Source organism: Apis mellifera, linkage group LG8 (genome assembly GCF_003254395.2).
Source record: "Apis mellifera strain DH4 linkage group LG8, Amel_HAv3.1, whole genome shotgun sequence".
NCBI classification, from domain to species: domain Eukaryota; kingdom Metazoa; phylum Arthropoda; class Insecta; order Hymenoptera; family Apidae; genus Apis; species Apis mellifera.
This window is the reverse complement of record NC_037645.1, coordinates 7,878,695-7,902,063: the sequence shown is the minus strand read 5'-3', so window position 1 is coordinate 7,902,063 and position 23,369 is coordinate 7,878,695. Positions and strand designations below refer to the sequence as shown.

At 39.4% G+C, this 23,369-nt stretch overlaps 1 long non-coding RNA gene across 1 annotated transcript; it reads right to left on the bottom strand.

Annotated features, from left to right (window-relative positions):
* Nucleotides 1-241: 241 nt before the first annotated feature.
* LOC102655099 lies at nt 242-22,167 on the bottom strand. Its single transcript, XR_410012.3, has 2 exons — nt 21,932-22,167; nt 242-303 (listed from the first exon to the last, which is right to left on the bottom strand). It is a non-coding gene; the product is annotated as an uncharacterized LOC102655099 (long non-coding RNA).
* Between the last annotated feature and the right edge of the window lie 1,202 nt (nt 22,168-23,369).

Sequence of the window (23,369 nt, the reverse complement as noted above, 5' to 3'; positions counted from 1 at the left end):
AAACCAAGTTGCAACGTGGAATTCTTTTTTTTTTCTTTCTCTCTTTTTAAAGTAAAATAAAGAAAAAAGAAGAGGAGGAAGAAGAGGAGGAAGGAGGGGATCGATGGCCGTGAAGAAGAGATAGATCCACGGATTCCATGCTTCGACTGCTCTAATCTTAACGACTCGTGTCCGACTCTGATTAGAGCTTGTTTACAATCCTCGAGGGGATCGATGCTCGGTGAAGATTACTTTTTTCTTCCCCCCCCTCTTCTTTCCTTGAAATTGTACGCAGTTGACGATTCTTCGGCTGTTACGCACGATCTGGAAAAAAAGAAAAAGGAAAAGATTTTACAGATACAGGATGTTGATTATGCAAATTCGAATTTCGATTCGATACGATCGGATACGTGGCGTGCATAAACGATTCGTTCCTTGACTTTTTAAATATCTTATAATAAATAGTTTGAAATCGATCCGATTTCCCCGTAAATTTTTCCTCCATCAAACTTCTTTGTAAAAGTTTCGTCGAAAAATAAAGCGAGTTTGAAAAATTATCCAGATATTAAAATTCAACTTGATATTGCATTGTGTAACAAAACGTGCACGTTTATGTAATATCCTCCTGTCGACATTGAAAAATAAATCCGTTCATTTTTTTTTTAATTCAAAATCCTCCGATTTTCGTTCAAAAAAAAATTGGATCGGATGACGTGGAGAAAAAAAAAGAAAAAAGGAAAAAGGAGGGAGAGATAAGATCGAGAGGCACGAAACGAGTTTCTCGCAGCTGATGAAACCGGGAATCGCTTTACAATTAAAAACCGATGGGGAGGAGGAGGGGATCTCTTTCCACGATTTCCACAGCGGCGAGGAGCAGCGTCACCGATCCGGGAAACGATAACGGCGATGACTAACGCGGTTAAAATTCACTTTCATGCGTAACAGACCTAACGAGGATGTCGCTCGATCCTCTCCCAGTTAACCCCTTTAACCCCTTTGCATCTCGCGTTTTCACATCTTGATTTTTGAATGATTAATTAAATTGCGACAACTTTTTTTTTTTTTCGAAATCCTCTCTGAACCCGAGATGCACAACGAGAAACTGTGAATAGGAAGAGTTCTCGAGTACTCACGTTCACTCGAAAGATAAGATAGTTGCATCTTGATTTTGCCTTCGTATCAAGAAGCGGAAACGAATTCTACGATATATTAATCAGTGGAATTGGAATATTTACACGGTTACCAATTATACCGTGATAAAAATAAAAATATCACGATTACGATGTAACTCGTCACACCTGTGTATACTTTTAAATCTCGATTAATAATAATTTCCAGTTCTATCTAGTACAGATTTTAATGATTCTTTTTTTTTTTTTCAGTTCGTCGTTATATTTTTCCGTCGTTAAAGAACTGATCTATCTTTGTTATGTAATATATAATTGTACTGAAAAAAAGCACGTACGTGCAAAACAACTCATCGGATATCAGAAGCGAAGCATCAGAAATATTCATTTGGAAATACACGTGTTCCGCTAGGAACCGTCAACCATAACTGTTTCGCGTCCCTCCCCCCTTCTTTCCCCGGCAATGTCAACTTTGGTGAATGTTGATGCACCGACCGGAAACGATCTTAATATCAACCTGAAAATTATGAACGTTAATGCATCGGAAAAGAAGTCTAATTCATACTTTTCTCTCTTCTACCCGTACACGCTTTTTTTCTCTCCCTAATTCTCTCTCTCTCTTTCTCTCTCTCTCTCTCTCCCTTCCAACCAGCAGATACGATCTGCGGACTGATTAATGGAAACGATGCGAATGCCGCGGGGTTCTGCGATTATACACGTCGTGTGCACGTACGTGTAAGTACGTACACACGTATCAACATGCGAGGCGCACACATCTCTCTCCGTACACACAACGGAGAGTGGCCTTTTTACAAACAACTTTACATGCAACTTTGAGCCCGCGGTAGCCATTAAGCCAGGCACGCGATTCGCCAGATAGACCCGAGAGCGACTAATTCCGGGTGTAAGTGGGTGTCAGACAGGGGAGGAGGGAAAGAGACGGAAGCATAGAATTTGGAATCTTGCCTAAAATTTCTTCCAAGTTACACACAACACCTAAAGGAATATTAGTACTTTTGTTTAACCAACATCGAATCACCCCTCTTCTAATAACACACCATGTTTTCAAATTGGAGCTACCATAACTGATATAGCTTAATTTTGGTAATGAACCGGTGAGGATATTCTATATACAGATTATCGAATATATCCAACAGCAATCAAATTCCCAATCAATAACTATACTCTCTATTTGTTTTAATCGATATCGAAATACTCTTTCCTCTTCTACGCTCATTAACTTGAAATTAATATATTATAGTTTAAACTATATTCCTATTCCTACCGTTCTCAATTCGTACCAATAACTTAAAAAACCTTTGGAGAACTTAAAATTCTATATTATTTATTCATTCCCATACCCAATATGCGATAATCGCAACTTACTTGTCCTCTCCGCTCATTAACCTAAAGAATTTACAACGCTTTAAAAAACGCGGTTCACCCATCCGACTATGAACCGCGACGAGCGTCACTTGACTTGTACGATCGAACGTTAACCAACTTATCCCCGCATCCAAAGGGCATTGGCACATCGTGCGATGCGAATACCTATAGAAAAGGTATCGTTCGAACAGGATCGCAGCTTCCTCGAATCGTTCCCTCCGATATGACCGCCCTATTGGCGGTTAAAGGAGGCGATCCAGGTTTCCACGGTTCGGGGATCGGGGGATCAGGAGGCTCGTGGCTCGCGCGACTCCGCCACGTTATATTTTATCATCGCACGGGCGGCGGAGAGACGGAAGAGGAGGAGGAGGAGATGGTTCGAAGTCGAAGGAAAAGAGAGAAGCTTGAAAAAAAAAAAAGAAAAGAAAAAAGAAGCTTCGGAGCTCGAGTAACGAGCGAGAGGCCCTCCCTCCTCGGTGGAAGCGAGAAGGAGCGAGAAAGGGCGGCTGGCCGCGGTTTATTATTTCGTCTGTTGGAAAGCAGGCTTGTTAGCGAGGCCGGGGGGCCAATCGGAGGCGTGCTTCCATGGACGCCCAGGTCGGTGGCCGACCAATCCTGCTCCATCGTGGCGAGAACATGCTACATCGCGTGTCGACGAGCACCTCCTCCCGGCATCGCGCGTCGCCCCCGTGTGTTTCCCTTCGTGGAAACCTTTTACGCAACCTTCCCCACGACTCCTCTCTCTCTCTCTCCTTCTCTCTCTCTCTCGCTGCAGCGTCTCCGTGTGCGTTTGTCCGTCCGTCCGTCTACCCTTTATATATGTGTCTGTGGCTCGCGGCCCTTTGTTTTGCTCGCCAAGCCTCCTGCTTCTTCTCGCCCGCTCCACTCCTCCCCTTCTCCCTCTATCACTCTTTCTCTCTCTCTCTCTCTCGCTCCTCGTTTTTCCCTTTACAGAACTTCTCTGGCTTCTATGGAGCGAGAAGCTCGGACAGCCGCACACTTGTTCGCACTTATCGGCGGACACCGGTGAGGGACACGGACCGGCGGGGTCTAACGAGCACGCACCCTCCTCCTCCCCCGACCCCATTATCGGGAGTTTTTGATTTAAACCCAGGGCAGTGGGAGAGGAGGGGGAGGGGAACGGTCCCGTCCACTACCGTCCCGTATGGAAGACTTTGACCCCGGCCGCGGATTATGGACACACGACGGAGAGGGCTAACGAGGAACGCGCGGGATCCACTTGTCTGATCGGCCACGGGATGAATCCACTCCGCTCTCCGCTCCACTCGCTTTTCGCGCGCCGAGCGATTTCTACTTTTTTTTTTTTCTCCCCTTCTTCTCGTTGTTCCCTCCCTCTCCCTTATCCAATGTTTGTTGGCGTTGTGCTCGTTGTTTAAAAGAAGGGACAGGTGTTGGTGCATTTTGGATTTTGATTAGTTTCTTTGTTTTTTTTTTCTTTTGTTCTTGATCTTGGCCAATGTTTGTTGCTTGAAAAAAGAAAAAAAGAAGAACAGGTGTTGTTAATTGGATTTTGATTAATTTCTTTATTTTTCTTCTTTTGTTTGAAAAAAAAGAAAAAAAGAACAGGAGTTGTTAGTTGAATTTTGGATTAGTTTCTTCATTTTTTTTTTTTTACTTTTTTTTTATTTTTAATCTTGGCCAATGTTTCTTGCTTAAAAAAAGAAAAAAAGAAAAACAAGTGTTATTAGTTGGATTTTAGATTTTGATTTGATAGTTTCTTTATTTTTTTTCTCTTTTTCTTAATCTTGGCCAATGTTTCTTGCTTGAAAAAAGAAAAAAAGAAAAACAAATGTTATTAGTTGGATTTTAGATTTTGATTTGATAGTTTCTTTATTTTTTTTCTCATTTTCTTAATCTTGGCCAATGTTTCTTGCTTGAAAAAAGAAAAAAAGAAGAACAGGTGTTGTTAATTGGATTTTTCATTTTGGATTAATTTCTTTATTTTTCTTCTTTTGTTTGAAAAAAAAGAAAAAAAGAACAGGTGTTGTTAGTTAAATTTTAGATTAGTTTCTTCATTTTTTTTTTTTACTTTTTTTTTGTTTTTAATCTTGGCCAATGTTTCTTGCTTGAAAAAAGAAAAAAAGAAAAACAAGTGTTATTAGTTGGATTTTAGATTTTGATTTGATAGTTTCTTTATTTTTTTTCTCTTTTTCTTAATCTTGGCCAATGTTTATTGTTTGAAAAAAAAGAAAAAAAGAACAAGTGTTATTAATTGGATTTTCAATTTTGATTAGTTTCTTTATTTTTTCTTCTTTTGTTTTTAATCTTGGCCAATATTTGTTGCTTGAAAAAAAAGAACAGATGTTATTAGTTAGATTTTGGATTTTGATTAGTTTCTTTATTTTTTTTCTTTTGTTCTTAATCTTGGCCAATGTTTGTTGTTTGAAAAAAGAAAAAAAGAAAAACAGGTATTGTTAATTGGATTTTGGACTAGTTTTTTCATATTTTTTTTTTACTTTTTAATCTTGGCTTGGTTATTTCGACCAAGATTTGTTTAATTTGTAATTTGGAAATATCGTGTAAATCTTAGCTCTTGACGGTAAAGAAATTTTCATTAGGGAACTGTATGCACATAATTGAGGAAAAATTGAGAACATTTGAGATAAGTTTTATCGTACATGTTCCAAGCAGAAGTAAAATTTTATCGAAATGAAAACGTTTGTCGTGGAAGATAACAACGAAAAATGAAGTAACTCGAGGAAAAAAAAGAAAAAAAAGAATTTCGTATCTACCTCGGTGGAACGAATGAAAAAATAACGATTCGTTTTATTTTTTTATTCAAAAATCATCGAAGCGAAAGAGCCACCAAAGTGAAACTCCGTCTACAAGGTTGCCGATCGTCGCAACGATTCCAACGTTCAGGCGCAATATAAATATATAACGCGTAATGGCGGGACGTCGTCACTTTTGAGAATTACGAAAGCTCTGCAACTTCCTCGGGTATTTGCTCGATAATAAAAAAAAAATAATAATAATAATAATAAATAAATAAATACTGACGTAATTAAGACCTCCAAGACCGATCGATAACGATCTACCAGTTGCATTACGAGCCGATCGTACGTGTTGCGTAAACGTCTTCCTGATACACCTTAGATCCGCGCGGAGGAGAAATTAATTTATTGCCTCGATAAGGAGGAGCAAGAGGAGGAGGAAGAGAAAAAAAAAAAAAAAGAAAAGAAAAAACGATGTTCGCAGTGAACAATGACGGCGAAGCGAACGAATCACAAGTAGATTTAATAATAAATATATTTTTCCAAGGATGGAATCCTTGATTCGAATCTAAATAAAATAAATTGATTCGCGCAAAATGATTGCAATTTCGAGGTAAAATTAAAAGTCGAGCGGATTATTCGAAACTCTCGATGAATAATCTTATTAGAAATTTCCCCTTTGTCTTTTTATTAATTTTTCTTATTTAGTTAATTTCGTATCGAAAGTTCTCTTGATCTAATTGTGCATATTAAAAAAATAATAAAAATATTGTTTAGTTTCATATTATTTTAGTATTATTTTAGAATCTCGTGTTTTCAATTTTCTTATGATACGAGATATTATTATTCGATGGAGAAAGAAAAATTAAGAAAAAATCGAAGATTCTATTTATATTCCTTTCTTCTAAGGAAAATATCGTTTTCGAATTCTTCGAGTCTCGCGATCTTATTTTTTGCTGTTACAATTAAATTCGATTTATAAGAGGATATCATAGGAAAAATGATTCTCTCAATGTATTATTGGATATTATTGAATCCGATGGCATTGAATGATAATGATGAACGAAAAGAGAATCAGAATTGCAGAAAGGATTCTCACGTTTGAAAATTCTCAAAAATTATATTAATCTCGTCGCTTACAATGGCAAACATTTGAAAATTATAAACGTATGTTCAGCTCGATGACGTAATAAGTAATGGCGATTGAAAATATTCCGAAGGACGAGTTTGAAAATTCTGAAAATTTTATAAGCTCATGTTAACTTGATTATAATGATCGAAAAGGATCGAAAATTCGAATATTGATCACGTCACACGGATTTGGATATTCTAAAAATTGCAAACATGTATATTAAATTTGATCCTGTCGATAAAAAAAAAGTTTAAAAACTCGTTTGAAAAATATGATTGAACTTGATGGCTTCGCTAACAATGAAGATCGAAAAGGATCGAAGAAGAGTTTGACAATTCTAAAAATTATAAATCCGTATTCATTTCATAATAATTATGGATATTCTAAAAATTATATCTACATTAAATTTGATGACATAGTGATGATTTTAAAAATTCTAAAAATTACAAATCGACTCGATTTGATCGAAAAAGATCGAAGCAAATTTCAGAATTCTAAAAATCACAAATTCATCTCATAATTAATAATGATAAATATATAATAGATATAAATAGATAATAATGATAATACATTTAAATATTCTAAAAATTACATTTACATTGAATTTGATAACATAGTGACGATAATTTAAAAATATTATTCTAAAAATTACAAATCGATTCGATGCGATCAAAAAAGATCGAAGGAAATTTTAAAAATCACAAATTCACCTTATCACTAATAATAATACACATTTGAATATTCTATAAAAATTACAACTACATTAAACTTGATGGCATTCTTAATAATTTAAAAATTCTAAAAATTCTAAAAATTACAAATCGACTCGATGCGATCGAAAAGGATCGAAGGAGACTTTGACAATTCTAAAAATCACAAATTCATCTCATAATATTCTAAAAATTACAACAACATAGAACTTGATACCAATAATTCAAAAATTCTAAAAATTATAAATCGACTCGATACGATCGAAAAGGATCAAAAGAAACTTTGACAATTCTAAAAATCACAAATTCATTTCATCAACTAAATAATAATAGACATTTGAATATTCTAAAAATTACATTAAACTTGATTCTTAATGATGATAATTTAAAAATTCTAAAAATTACAAATCGACTCGATGCGATCGAAAAAATCGCAAATCCATATTCATTTCATAACTAATAATAATAGACAATATTTTAAAAATTACAACCGCGATCTCTAAGAAAAGAAAAAAAAGAGATTCGAAAAAATCCTTGGAAAAATACACACACACACACACACAAATATATATAAATTTCGTATACACGATCTCGAAGATGGAAGAAATTTGAGAAGGAAAATCGGGAAGGAAAGCGACTCGTGTATGCGCGTCTCGCACGCAATAAACCCGATGGCCGGAGGATCCTCCCCCCGGATCCTCGATCCGAAGGACGTTTGGAAAAAAATTCTGGATTTGCCGAGGGCCTAAGTAGCCACGGTGCTTCGTCCCCGTCCCCCGCTGAACATTTGAAATGTTAATCGGCGACGGGCCGCGTCGTGAATGCCTTCCGAGATCGAGGGAAACGATTCTTTGAAACGGCTGACACCTCGCGGTGATGTACGGGCGCACATTGAGTACTTGTTAATTCAGGGACGGCAGTTCCGTAGGATGCCAATGGTTAATGGCTGTACATTTTGAATAACGTCTTCACACCTCGATGGAGATACGTGCTGCTTCATGAAAATGGACGGCCTGTCGGCGGATTTTATTCCGTTTTCTCAACGGCATCGTTCCTGCAACCACCTCCTCCTCCTCTTTCTCCCGCGTTTTTCTCCTCCACGTCCAAATGGAAAAAAGATGGGCAAGTTGCGGATTATTCGAGGCGAAATGAAAATGTTTATCAACAGTGAAGCAAGAGCAAGCTCCTATGAAATTATATTTTATATTCGTATCTTGAAATAGAATAGAATTGGTTGATCTTACGAATATCGACAAGGTCCTCTCTTTTCTCTCTTCATCGTTATATTAATTTATATCATTCACTATGTTATTCACATTGTATATTATTTATATAATTCATAGATTATTCATGATTAATCATTTCAAATTCTTCGTTATAACGAAGGTTTGAAACGACGTGAAGAGATGAAAACGTTATTAGAAATCATTCTCCTTTTTACATTCATATCTTAAAATAGATTGCTTGATCTTACGAATATCGACGAATATCGATCCTCTCTCCATTCTTTTTTCTCTTCCATTTCCATCCAATAATAAATTATATCAATTTATATCATTCATTGTATATTATTTATATAATTCAGAGATTATTCGTAAATGATCATTTCAAATTCTTCGTTTCTGTTACAAACGAGGTGAAGAGATGAAGACTTCTTTTATTAGAAATTATTCTCCTTTTTATATTCGTATCTTGAAATAGGTTAGTTTATTTTACGAATATCGTCCTCTCTCCATTCTTTTCTCTCTTCATCGTTATATTAATTTATATCATTCACTGTGTTTAACGTATATTATTCATATTATTCAGAGATTATTCGTGAATGATCATTTCAAATTCTTCATTACAACGAGGTGAAGAGATGAAGATGTTATTAGAAATCATTCTCCTTTTTATATTCGTATCTTGAAATAGATTGCTTGATCTTACGAATATCGACGAGGTTCTCTCTTTTCTCTCTTCATCGTTATATTAATTTATATCATTCACTGTAATTCAAAAATTATTCACATTGTTTAACGTATATTATTTATATAATTTAGAGATTATTCGTGAATAATCATTTCAAATTCTTCATTACAACGAGGTGAAGAGATGAAGACTTCTTTTAATAGAAATCATTCTCCTTTTTATATTCGTATCTTGAAATAGATTGCTTGATCTTACGAATATCGTCCTCTCTCCATTCTTTTCTCTCTCCCATTTCCATCCAATAATAAATTATATTAATTTATTACATTCACTGTGTTATTCACATTGTTTATATTATTTATATAATTCAGAGATTATTCGTGAATGATCATTTTAAATTCGTTGTTTCTGTTACAACGAAAGTGAAGAGACGAAGACTTGTTTTATTAGAAATGATTCCCCTTCAGTTTTTTCGTGAACAGAGATGGATCGAGATTCACGGTTCGAACGCTTATCAGGTGATAAGCTGAAGGATTGTTCCGCGAGCAATGACATAATAACGCGCGCGAGCAGCGGCATACTGATTCCGTCCGAAATCATCCGACTTAACGAGCAACATCCGTGGAAATCCGTGCGCGGCTACGTGATCCGACTGTGGAATGGGCGAGCCGCGGCTTTTGATGTCCCACCAACGGGACATTTCACGTAAAAATTTCGTGGATTCTTTACGTTTATTCTCCTTCTCCTGTTTCCCTCACTTCCTTGGAATTATGCTAATTTCCAATTCCGTAAAAGTTCCTTTTTTATATTTTCGGCGAACGGTTTCGAAAGGGGGATCCCTCCCTTCCCTCGCGAATATTACAGAGGCGAGGGAAAACGAAAATTTATTGTATCTCTCTTGGAAATTTAAATTTAAATTTCCAAAATTTCATCGACGATATTCGAAAGATTCGTCAATCTTTACGTCTATCTTTAAAATTTAATTCTTTCGAGAATTAAAACTCGCCAGAAAATTCATTATTGAAACGGATATTCGAGAAAATATTCGTCAACAATTCCCTTTACACCTACTTTCGAAATAAAATTTAAATTTCCAAAATTTCATCGACGATATTCGAAAAAGATTCGTCAATCTTTACGCCACATCTTTTAAATTTAATTCTTTCGAGAATTAAAACTCGCAAGAAAATTCATTTACTGAAATGGATAAAATGGATATTCGAGAAATTCGACGACAATTCTCTTTACACTTTTATTTACTTTCGAAATAAAATTTAAATTTTCAAAATTTCATATTCGAGACATCAACCCTTTTAAATTTAACTAATTAATTAACGCTCAATAATTTGATTAACTAACATTCGTCGATATTCCTCCTTCGTACCCATTTTTAAATTCAACTTTCGAGAATTAACTCGCCAGAAAATTCATTACTACTTCATTTATTAACGATTCCCTTTACATCTACCTATTAAATTTAACTTTCGAAATAAAATTTAAATTTCCAAAATTCCATACATCTAGCTTCTGAATTTAACTTTCGAGGAATAACACGTCAAAAAATTCGTAAAATTCACTAAAACCAAAAAAATCGTCAACATCCTCAATTTCTAAATTTAACTTTCGAGAATTAACATGTCAAAAATTCATTACTTCATTTATTAACAATTCCTTTTATATCTACCTTTTAAATTTAAAATTCGAAATAAAATTTAAATTTCCAAAATTCCATACATCTTTACACCTTTACATCTAGCTTCTGAATTTTTTTCCCTTTATATCTACTTTTTAAATTCAACTTTCGAGAAACGCATTAACACGCCAGAAAACTCGTAAAATTCACTAAAACCGAAAAAAACATCAACACCCTCAGCCTCTAAATTTAACTTTCGAGAATCAACATGTCAGAAAAAATCGACGAATATTCGAAACACTCTTCTTTACACTTAACCTCTAAATTTAACTTTCGACTCGAAGAGAAGAATATAACGAAGATGGAATATGAAAAATATTGGAAAAATCGTTTTACCCAATTGTTGTACGCGACGATTGAGGGTGAGGGAGGGGGACAAACGTAAAAATCGTCGGTGAGAAGGTTTGTTTGCGCTGGAAGGGAGGAGGGGGGGAGGGAAAAAAAGGGCACGAAGTCGCGTGACGACGCTGTGAGAACGCGCGAGACGGCGGGACATAAGCCGACGAATTAATGGGCCTATTTTTTTATTCAGTGGCACGCCGTCCCTTTATTTTATTTTATTTTACGGGTACGGCCGCAGGCATATGAACTCCCCCGGTGTAAAACGATCGAGGATCGCGATACCGGGCCCGGGGAACGTTCGTTAATGTCGCGCCATCTTTCCCCTCGTTTGCTCCTCTTCTTCTTCTTCTTCTTCTTCTTCTACTCGGTCGAACTCGCGCGCCAATTTTCACGACAGATCGAAAACCGAAGCGAACGATAACAATTGATTTTTCTTTCTTTTTCTTCTGCTCGATTCCGGGCGAAATTTTATTATTTGATTAAATAATATTTCTCCCGGAATATAGAATAAGTTTCCTCCTTCTTATTCGAACGAATTTTTATTCTTGCAACAATGATTGAATTAATTAAAAAATGTTCCCTCGAGAGAGGCGTTAAAAGACGTTCTCGGAATATTTGCAAAATTTATCGTTCGTTCGAGGATAAGAATCGCGAAATTTTTCTTATTACGGAATATTAAAGAGGGAAAAAGGAGAGGGGGGAGGAAAGGTTGCGATGTTAGCAAAGTAGCAGGTAATTCCCTGCGAAACGTGTGTACGGGGGTGCCATTAAACGGCACGAAGATGCGATTGCGCGGTAGCGTGCGGTTTCCGTCCGCGAATCGCCGATAATGTCGCGTATGAATTTCAATTAGCCCGCTGATCTTGCCGATAGTGCACGAAATCCCGGCCTTTTTCCTTTTTCGAACCGACAACCGTCCACCTATCTGTTGAACCTCGCTCGAAATATCAACCGAGCATTGCGAATATTTTTCTTTATCGACCGAGCTTCGAAGAAACGTAATTTCAATTTTCAAAAAAGAAATAAAACACTCGATTCGTATATAATTTTTTCACCTTTCTATTCCAGATTTTGAATTTAAATTCCATATATATATACGAATGCTCGAAAAAAATGAAATTATTCGCAAATGGAAGAGAAAGCGGAGGGGTCTAATTTTTGTGGAAGGGGATCCGTTAGAAAGGGAGATTTTTCGGGCGGGAGGGAAAGGGGGCGTGCGCAATGGAGCGCGGCTCGTTCCATAAATCCGCGATGTAATTGGCCGGTGCCTTATTGAAATGTGAAGCGCGGCGTGGACGACACTCGAGGCGGGAGGGCCGCGTGCATGATTCCACGACGGGGAATAATGGGAATTCTGGTCACACGGCGGCCACTAGCGAGAGATTTTTATCCGATACGTTAGCCGACGCCTCGCCACCTCCTCTCGCAGCCTCACGCCACCAACGAGCGGCCGACCGAGCGAAACAGGAGGACACGCTTCTGATTCCGTTACGATGTTACACGGAATCTTCGAAACAGGGACGCGTGTCTTGGCCGACCACCGATTTCGACACCTCCGCCCGTTCCAACGACCTTTTGTAATCAATGCTACATCTTTACCAGCTGCTCGTGCTCCCTTTCCCAAAAACTTCAACCTGCTCGCGAAACGAGTCCGAATTTTTACAGAATCGTTTTTCCTCTTCCCTGTTTATTGAACAATTGCGCTACTCGATCGATAAAGATGGAATAAAAGCGTATTATATCGTTCAAGATATTGTACGGGTTGGTAAGGTAGTGTGGCGGGGAATTTGAATTGAAATTTCGATCGGTTTGGATTTCGGTCGAGGAGGAGAAGGATTCGAGGGATTTATTTTCGCTCGTGGATAGGAATAGGAATGTCGAATGGGTCTGTAGACACATCTAGACACGACGGGGCCACGGAACAGCTGCTAACTAACGGTAGTCCCCCGGCCGAGGAAATAAATTGCTTTATCGATGACAACGCGTTAGCATAACGCGTCGGACATGGCCGCGTGAACTCGATTATTCCGAATTATTCGACGAGGAAAATATTTCGAGGAGGCCTTCGAAACATTATCGAGGCCAACGCGTTTCTCGACGGATATTATAATAATAGATCCTCCTTGTTAAACACCCTTGTTAAATATTGGCTTTTGGATTTTAATTCGTGAAACTTTTTTCGAAAAGAAGAAGAAGAAACTGTTAATTAAAAATTAATGCCCGCTCCTCGAATAATTTATGTAACGTAACTTAATTACCCATCCACTTAACCTTGTGTATTCCCAACTCTTCGTAAACACGTTCCAAGAAAAAAAAAACACGTTTGTAATATCTTTTTCCTTTTCTTCTTCTTCCTCCTCCTCCTTTTTCGGTTCATTCACCCAACATTCGACGATTTCTTGCAAAAATTTTTACGAATCCTTCTCTTCCCAATCTTGTAATATATAATTTTCCAGAAATAGAATGACGATGAATAAAAAGCAAACCCAGAGCCCAAGTACAACTTTTCACGAGCACGATGGAAGAATCTCTGATGAGAGAAAGTAACTAGGCTATCTAGGGTGAAATAACTAACCAGCGCGTTTAATAATCCCTCTCCACCTTCTCATCGTTCTTATACCAACTTTCCTTCCCTTTCTCGAATATCACACCTTGGTGGTGCATCCCTTTCCATTGGAGCATCCATCCTAACTTTTCATTGGAGCATCGAAGAAATACGCGGAGTAGGTAACGCGCTCGAGTTGTAACGAATTCCAGGCGGAGGAAAACAATGTGATATACGCGGTGCAGAGTTGGTACGCGCGGAGAGAGATCGCGCGGAACAATGCATCCATGCCGTGTCAAGGGAGCCGTGTGGAGGGAGGGGCCGGGGACGGAAAGAGAGTCACGCACGTATACCCGGGCCTTATCGTCGCGTTCACATCCGCCGTGCAGCCGGAGAAACGGATAGAGAGAAAGCGGGGAGGCCGCGGAAAAAATCCAAGATTCCCAGGATCGAGGCTGGACTCGTTTCGTTTCCCAGTTATGCGGAAGCGATCCCCCGGATTTCGCCAATTAACAACAACCGCGGATCCTCTTTTTTTCTTTTCTTCTTTTTGTTCTAATCTCGATATTCGTTCGTTCAGATGCGCGTCGAGCATATTGTAAGATACATGCATCTTGAGATTCTATGAATTATGCGGAATTAAAATTATTCTTTCTTTGGGCGGCGGTTTTGGATATCGATAGGCGAAGTGGCAATGTCGAGAGTTGGGATGTTACTGTCGCGATATTGGCGAAGCTATGGAAGAGACATTCCGTGGTGTAATATTGATGGTGTGACGCAATGGATGGGATGCGATATCATTAGTGGAATGCCGTGAAGGAAATATTTTTCGTGCGAGGCTACCGTTGAAATATTCCGCGATGCAATATTCTTCGTGGAAAGTTGACGAGATATTTCGCGGTGCAATATCCTTCGTGCAATATTATAGAAATATTGCCAATGTCATGGACGAGATATTTCGCGGTGTAATATCGATAATAAGCTACCAACGTAATATTTCGCGGTGCAATATTGACGATGCAATGCTACTGTCGAAATATTGCACGGTGCAATATCTTCCATGGAAAGTTATTGACGAGATATTCCACGGTGCAACATTATCGACAAAATCTTGGACGAGATATTCCGCGGTGTAATAAGCTGCCGACGTAATATTCCGCGGTGCAATATTTCTAGCGCCATGGATAAGATATTTCGCAGTGCAATATTGACAATGTAATGCTATCGTCGAAATATTCCACGGTGCAATATCCTTCGTGGAAAGTTATTGACGAGATATTCCACGGTGCAATATTATCAATGAAATATTGCTAATGCCATGGACGAGATATTTCGCGGTGCAATATTTCTAACGCCATGAATGAGATGTTTCGCGGTGCAATATTTCTAGCGCCATGGACGAGATATTTCGCGGTGCAATATTCTTTGTGCAATATTATCGACGAAATATTGCTAATGCCATGGACGAGATATTTCGTGGTGCAATATTTCTAGCGCCATGGACGAGATATTCCGTGATGCAATATTTCTAGCGCCATGGACGAGATATTTCGCGGTGCAATATCCTTCGTGCAATATTATCGACGAAATATTGCTAATGCCATGGACGAGATAATTCGCGGTGCAATATTTCTAGCGCCATGGACGAGATATTTCGCGGTGCAATATTTTTAGCGCCATAGAGATATTTCGCGATGCAATTGACAATGTAATGCTATTGAAATATTCCACGGTGCAATATATCTTCCGTGGAAAGATATTTCGCGGTGCAATATTATCGATGAAATATTGCCATGGACGATATACTCCGCGGTATAATATCGATAATAAGCTATCAACGTAATATTCCGCGGTGCAATATTTTTAGCACCACGGACGAGATATTTCGCGGTGCAATATTAGCAGTGCGATGCCATCGATGATATATTTCAGTACAATATCCTCCAATATCGACTGCAAAGTCAATGGAATATTCCATAGTGCAATATTGATAGTGAAATTGATAGTCATCGAAATATTATAGCAATGCAACGTCATTGATAAAATATTCCGCGGTGCAATATTCTTTGTACAAAGCCGATGAAATATTTCGTGGTGCAATATTGATAATGCAACGTCACCATCGAAATATTATAGTAATGCAACGTCATTGACGAAATATTCCGCGGTGCAATATTCTTTGTACAAAGCCATCGACGAAATATTCCACGGTGCAATATTGTCAATGTAATTATCGAAATATTCCATGGTGCAATATTATGGAAAGCAAGACAAAATATATCACAGTATGCAATACTTGACGGTGTGATGCTATTGATATAATATTATTCGTAACAATTCGTCGAAATATTTTGCTATACAATATTGCATAATACGATTGATAATTGCCTTCGACGAAATATTATTAGCACCATGAACGAAATATTATATTATTAATAATGGAATACCACAGTGGACGAGACATTCCATGTGGTAACATATGGCAACATCCATTTTCTACCGAATTTGAATCCATCGTTCGATAGAATTAATGCCAATTTTCGTTCCATTAAATAAACTCATCGTGCACGATGTCGCGTATAATTGCGAAGCAGCCTTAAATAGAGGAAATTTTTAGATGATATTAGGTAACAATGCACCTTACGCGATCTAATAAGGATCCTATCGCGATCCTTTCCTGTACGAGAAAAGTAAGCGAATCCTGACATCAGAATTTGACCAACTCTTCCATTACTACTTAAGTTTCGAAATTGAATTTCTTAGCTGAATTATATTCTTTTTACCTAAAATTCGCCATCGAGTTTCGATCATTTAAAGAAAAAAGCATTCGGTTCGACGATAATTCGAATTTTCTTCGCATTTTAAACTTTGCGCTTAATCCTACGACTCTGGATCGATATATAAATCGATCCGATTGTTCATCGTTCAAAATTCTCCCGCGACAAACGTATTCCTCGACTCGAGGACTGACAGAAGCGATATAATAACTGTTCCGTATAATAACTCCTCCTCTTTATATCTTCCACCATTTTTACCCGACTCGTTATTAACCGGAGATATACTCGATAAACACACGACACACCATGATATATGGACTAAACTCGATAAAAATTTACTTTTCCTACAACGCTGCGCCCTCGTAAATGCCGCTAGCCTGTCGTGTAATTACTCCCCTTCCCCATTAATTATTATTCGCCCGGATAAAAATTTCCTCCCCCCTATTCACTCCCTTATTATTACATAACACACACACATACACATATATATAAATCATCATCGACCGTCGTTCGAGACACGAGGATAATTTCGACGACGAAGAACGAAAACGAATATTTCCCAATTTCACCGAGGGAGAGAATGGAAATCTCTGCAGAGGATCTGGCCGCTCTGGTGAGTGGTGGACCGCGATCTATCGCCTAGCTAATTAAATAATCCCGGGGAGCGGCGCTCGTAGATGGTAGAGGAACAGGTCGATACATCTCATTGTAACAGGATAAACAGGAGTCGAGACACGGTAGTGGCCTGTTGGAGGAGGGAGGGTGGAGTTGGAAGAACGAAAACGATCGGGGAGGGACGAATAAGAGGAGCGCAGCTGCGCTGCCGTTGAAAGAAGAAGACGACGAGAGCGAAAGACAAAGAGAGAGGACGCGTTTCAAAGAAGAAACACACCACCTCTGGAAGAACAGAAGAAGAAGAAGAAGAAGAAGAAGAAGAAAAGGAGGAGGGGGAGCGAAGAAGAAACTCCTCTTTCGAGAAGGGGACTTCTTAGGTTCGGTTCGTGGGCCCACCGGCCGTTGGAATCCGAGATCGCGTCTGATCGCAATTAAGGCCCCGCTCGGGCCGCGGCTGTGAATATTTTATTCCCAGTCGTCGTCCTTCTCTCTGTACGCCGGCGCGCACACAGTGTTACACCGCGTGCATCACGCTTCCCTCCCCCCCTTCCTCTTTCGATCCGTAATACGGAGGCAAGCAAAGCCACTCTCCTCCTCCTCCTTGTCGCGAGGGTACCGCGAGCGGAGCCTCCTCCTCCTCCTCCTCTGATCTCCTCTCCTCTCTCCCTCCGGCCAATTCGAAACGAGCGAATTTGAATACGGACGGCCAGGTTCAGAAACAATGGGGACATCGACGGACCACACGGGATGCGAGCAAATGGTCCAACAACCGGAGGACATGCGTTCCGGCAACCGTCCCCTTTTTCGCCCTCCCTTCCAACCCGCCCGCTCACGGATTCGGCCCTAAAACCTCCATCCTCCCTCGAGGAACCCCTCGTCGACTTTCTCACGGATCCCCGAATCGTAAACGTTGAAATCGAGGAGGAGATTTCATAACGTTTCCTTTTTTCTTTCCTTCTTTTTTCTCGTAGGACTCGTCGTATCTGTGTGTGTATATATGTATATTCTTCGTTGGAAAATTGGAGACGGGGTGTAGCAATTGGACGGGTAGGAAAGGACTCGAGAGAAAGAGAGAGAGAGAAGGTTTGTGAAATCGATACCGGGTGGAAGATGGTATCGGATCCAACACGTGTAACGTACTACCGCGCCGGGACGAAATCAAATTTATTTCGCTGTTATTTCCAGCGGCGGACGCCGGCTATAGGAAATATGGGAAATCGAAGGCCTTGAGAGTGCGTCGTCTTCTTCGTGGCCACCGCGTGTAACCGGTTACGCGCAAAATATTCTTACGTAAAACGAAAAATATCTTGCGAAAAATATAATCTTGATGATCTTTGGAGGAACAATTTGTAAATAGTTCTCGATCGAGAGTATAATTGATTGGAAGGATATTTCGATCGAAGGGATGAGGAAAATTTACGAAAGTGACGATTCGATTCGATTTAGAAAGAAAAAAAAAAAAAAGGAGAAGAGGTTTGAATAATTTATAAGCGTGTAAAATGATATCACCGGTAAATGGTTCACGTGCCAGTGAAAATTTCCCTACGTGTCTGGCACGCGCGCAACAGTGGCTCCATTTAACGAGAGATTAGATTGATCGAAGATTGCACTATGAGAATTTATTCGTGGCAAATGCTGCGTGCCGCGCATACGTGCCCCGTCGCTATTCGCTAAAAAATTCAGTAAACACCGTCCCCTTCTCCATCCTCCTTCATCCTTAACCAAGCACGGCAAAATTTCCCTACGTGTCTGGCACGCGCGCGCGCTCCCATACCTCCGCTAAACGGAGACCGGATTGATCGAGGATCGCGCTATAAGAATTTATTCCATGCGAAATGCTACGCGTTGCGCATACGCACGTTCTAAAACAAATTGGGAGGGGGGGGGAGAAAAATTGAAAGCAAACAAGCCATTTCGATATAAATATATCGTAGAAGATAACTGAAGAAACCTTTATTTCTTTACGATGTTGAAAAGATCGAGCGAGAAATTAAAACGCTTGAATAACATTTATTCGTATAATTTGTTGACGACGAATGGAGAAGAAAAAGAAAAGGAGGAGGAAGGAGAATAACTGAAGAAACCTTTATTTCTTTACGATGTTGAAAAGATCGAGCGAGAAATTAAAACGCTTGAACAACATTTATGTATAATTTGCTGAGGATGGAGAAGAAGAAGAAAAGGAGGAGGAAGGAGGATAACTGAAGATAATCTTTATTTCTTTACGATGTTGAAAAGATCAAGAGAGATTAAAAGAAGAAATTAAAACGCTTGAACAACATTTATGTAATTTGCTGAGGATGAATGGAGAAGAAAAAGAAAAGGAGGAGGAAGAAGAATAACTAAAGAAGCCTTTACGATGTTGAAAAGATCGAGAAATTAAAACGCTTGAACAACATTTATGTATAATTTGCTGAGGATGGAGAAGAAGAAGAAAAGGAGGAGGAAGGAGGATAACTGAAGATAATCTTTATTTCTTTACGATGTTGAAAAGATCAAGAGAGATTAAAAGAAGAAATTAAAACGCTTGAACAACATTTATGTAATTTGCTGAGGATGAATGGAGAAGAAAAAGAAAAGGAGGAGGAAGAAGAATAACTAAAGAAGCCTTTACGATGTTGAAAAGATCGAGAAATTAAAACGCTTGAACAACATTTATGTATAATTTGCTGAGGATGGAGAAGAAGAAGAAAAGGAGGAGGAAGGAGGATAACTGAAGATAATTTTTATTTCTTTACGATGTTGAAAAGATCGAGCGAGAAATTAAAACGCTTGAACAATATTTATTCGTATAATTTGTTGATGGACGAATGGAGAAGAAAAAGAAAAGGAGGAAGAAGAATAACTGAAGAAACCTTTATTTTTTTACGATGTTGAAAAGATCGAGCGAGAAATTAAAACGCTTGAACAACGTTAATTTATGTATAATTAGTTGACGATGAATAGAAAAGAAAAAGAAAAGGAGGAAGAAAGAATAACTAAAGAAACTTTTATTTATGATGTTGAAAAGATCGAGCGAGAAATTAAAACGCTTGAACAACATTTATGTATAATTTATTGATGATGAATAGAGAAGAAAAAGAAAAGGAGGAGGAAGGAGAATAACTGAAGAAACCTTTATTTCTTTACGATGTTGAAAAGATCGAGCGAGAAATTAAAACGCTTGAACAACGTTAATTTATGTATAACTTGTTGACGATGAATAGAGAAGAAAAAGAAAAGGAGGAAGGAGAAGAGTAAAGTCGTGACCCTGTCGGGAAATGTTCGAATTTGAAACCCTCTTAGGAGGGGTTTAAGGTATGCGTGTGACAGGTCACGTGACAGACGGGGATACCTGTCGGGTGCACGGGGTGGTCCCACGTCAAGGGGGCCCCGCGGAGGCCTGGCCTCGCTGCTCGTGGGCCCACGAAAAAAGACAAGAGACAACCGGGGAACAGGGACAACTCATGCAGAATCGCTAACGAGCCAAGCAGACACCCGAACGATGGATGGGTTAGTCCAGAACCCGAATAAACGCCCGGGGACCGACCTGAGAAAATTCTATCGAGCCGCACCGATTCGGCCCTCGGCCGGCAACACGAACGCGTTCCTTCCTCGCGAGATCCTTTCGTGCGAGACCATGCGAAATGAGATTGGAGATGAATATTGTTATGTTCCGAGGAGGAGGTGGCATTTTTTCGAAAATTCAGAGTGTACGATTATTTTTGGATGATTGGAGTGAAGATCGAGTTGGAAATGGAAATTATTCGTTTACAAGGACGAGGATGAGAGTTCAAAGTGGATTGGAAAATTATTTTTAAGAATAGAAAAATGTACGTTAAAAGTACATCAAGAAAGTTCTATATGAAATGTTCGTAATTAAATCGTATGAGCAAAATAAAATATATAACGCGAATAAAAATACTCGTTTTACTATTATTCTTATTCAAGTACTTGAAACTCGTATAACCTAGAAAATTTATGCCCATATATTATATAATAATATGATAATACACTCGTTTCGAATCCATCGAAAAATCGTCGAAAGAATTAAAAAAAAAGAAAAAAAAGAGAGAAAGAAAAAACACGCCACAGCCCGTTCCACGATCGTCCAACGTGACTCGAGTTTGACCTCGGAATAACTCGGACAGAGGGCACGGGGAGGAAATAGAAAGAATGCGAGGGAGGAGAGTGATAGCCGATGGAGGCGGTTCGAGATATCAGATCGAGTCCCGGGTTCGACGCGACCGAGCAACGAGAAAGAGAAGATGGCGTATCTGGCCGTTGGAGAGCCGGTAGCCGGTAGGGATGTTCTGGTAGGTGAGCACAGCGTTCCCCGCATCGCTACCACATCGATCGATCGCTCCGATTGCTTACGTTCCGTCGATAACGCGGCTATGAGTCTCTCCTTTCGGGCTCGTTTCCACGTGACCGGTTGACAACGGGCCGGGGGCGAGGGGGGGACGGGGCCGCACCTTGCGAGCAATCGCCGACGCACACAGTAATTGGAAACGCCGAAGGGGTCAGGATCCGCGGTCCTGGCCCGGAAACAAGAAGAATGATAGAAACCCACGAGACGCGTCCAATTAGTTAGTAATCGCCGCGAATTAATTAGAGCTCGTGGGATATACGGCGTTTCTTTCGTGCGAGTATAAAGAAAAGAAACGGTCTTGACGAGTCTCGATTCGTGTAGAGAAATTTTGCGCGTAGAATTGACACACGATTCCACGTATATCGAGTATTTAAAGGATAAAAGGATAAATATTCTTTTAATGAATCCTTTAATGAATCGAGCGAAAAGTTCGTTTCTGTATCGATCGGGACAAATGACGTTATCGACTGTGCACGCTTGTACGGAAAATCTGTCTAAAGAAATTTCTGTAAACTCGAGATATCGAAAAGAAGCCAGAGGAAAAGTAATCGATGACGGTTTTTGAACGTGTTCGTGAGAAGAGTGAGAAAGAAGCTAAAAAAGATGGTTGTAAAATAAGAAATCTAACCTTAAAATAATTCGTCGAAATCCTAATCGAGAACATCGGCACACTGGTGTACACCGCAAACACTCGACGAGATATCCTCCGACTACCGAAAAGAACTAGAAGAAAGATAATGGACGATGGTGTTTGTGGTTGGGAAGCAGGTGGGAGTGTTCGAAAAGCTGAAAGAAAGCGTGGAGGACAATGGATAAACAACGCGGCACGCGATGCATAATGCATGCGTGCGCCTCGAGTTTTCTCCCCCAGATGGGAGTGTCGTCAAATCAACGCCCTATTCGTGTCGTTCACGCCTCGGACGCGCGTCTCGATCGCAATTATCGAAGGAGTAACTCTCTCTCTCTCTCTCTCTTCCCTTCCTTCTTTCTTTCTTTCCTTTTCCCTGTCCTCGGAGGAGGAGGAGGAGGAGGAGGCGGTGAAACAAGTGTCTCTTTGTTTCCACGACAAATCGGTTAATTCGGCCGTTTACCCGGCTCGAAATTTCAATCTCGGTTACGACAAAGGGATTAATTTCGTTAGGGGCCGTCGTGCTGGTCGGTTATTATTCCGGCTCGTCGCTATCTCATGTTACGCAACAATGGTATTCGAGTTACTCCGGGAATGACTATGAGAACGCGCGAGTCGATCTCGCTCCGCAGGAGACGCCGCCTAAACGGTCAAATTACAACTCGAACATATACCCAAACCTTCCTCCTTCCATCCACTGTGTATATATATATATAAACTTTCTCTTGGATCGAAGATCGTGACGCGATTCGTAGAAATTTTCGAAAGAATTTAAGAATTAAACCGAACAACGTAACAAATTGAAAATGATATTATTTTTAGAAATGGATAGAAAGAGTGTTATCAAGAGTTCAACGATCGAGCAGATTTTTCAGATATTTCGAAAATATTTGATATACGCGAATTGATCGATCGCAGGGAAAAAATCTTCATTTTTTTTTTAATTCGATAACAATCCTTACAAAATCCAAATATCCGAAAGAAATTTAATTATGCTGTTATTTTCATTATCCATCCACTTGAAAAATACAAATGTAAATTAATTTTTATCGAAAGAGTTCTCGTTTCTTCGTCGAAACGTATAAAATACTCGATCCCTCGAACGAAATTCTCTCTGGAACGAAGGTGGTCTTTTTTTCATAGGGACGGCGCGTAAAAGTTTCTCACGTGTCGCGGAGGAAAGGGGGCGCCACGGTGGTAACAAGGAACCCCCCGCGGACGAACTAATTTTCCCGGATGACTCGCGAGGCTGCGGCCCCGCGGGGGTCTGAAACAATGCGCGAGAAACGGCCCTTAAGGCCCGTATAAGACTCGCACGCCGCCTCCAACGGAATTATTCGCTGAATCACCACGCGTCCGTGAACGCTATTCCTTCATCTTTCGTATAATAATATACGCGAAAACGTATAATACTCGTACGTAAGACAATTCGAAATAC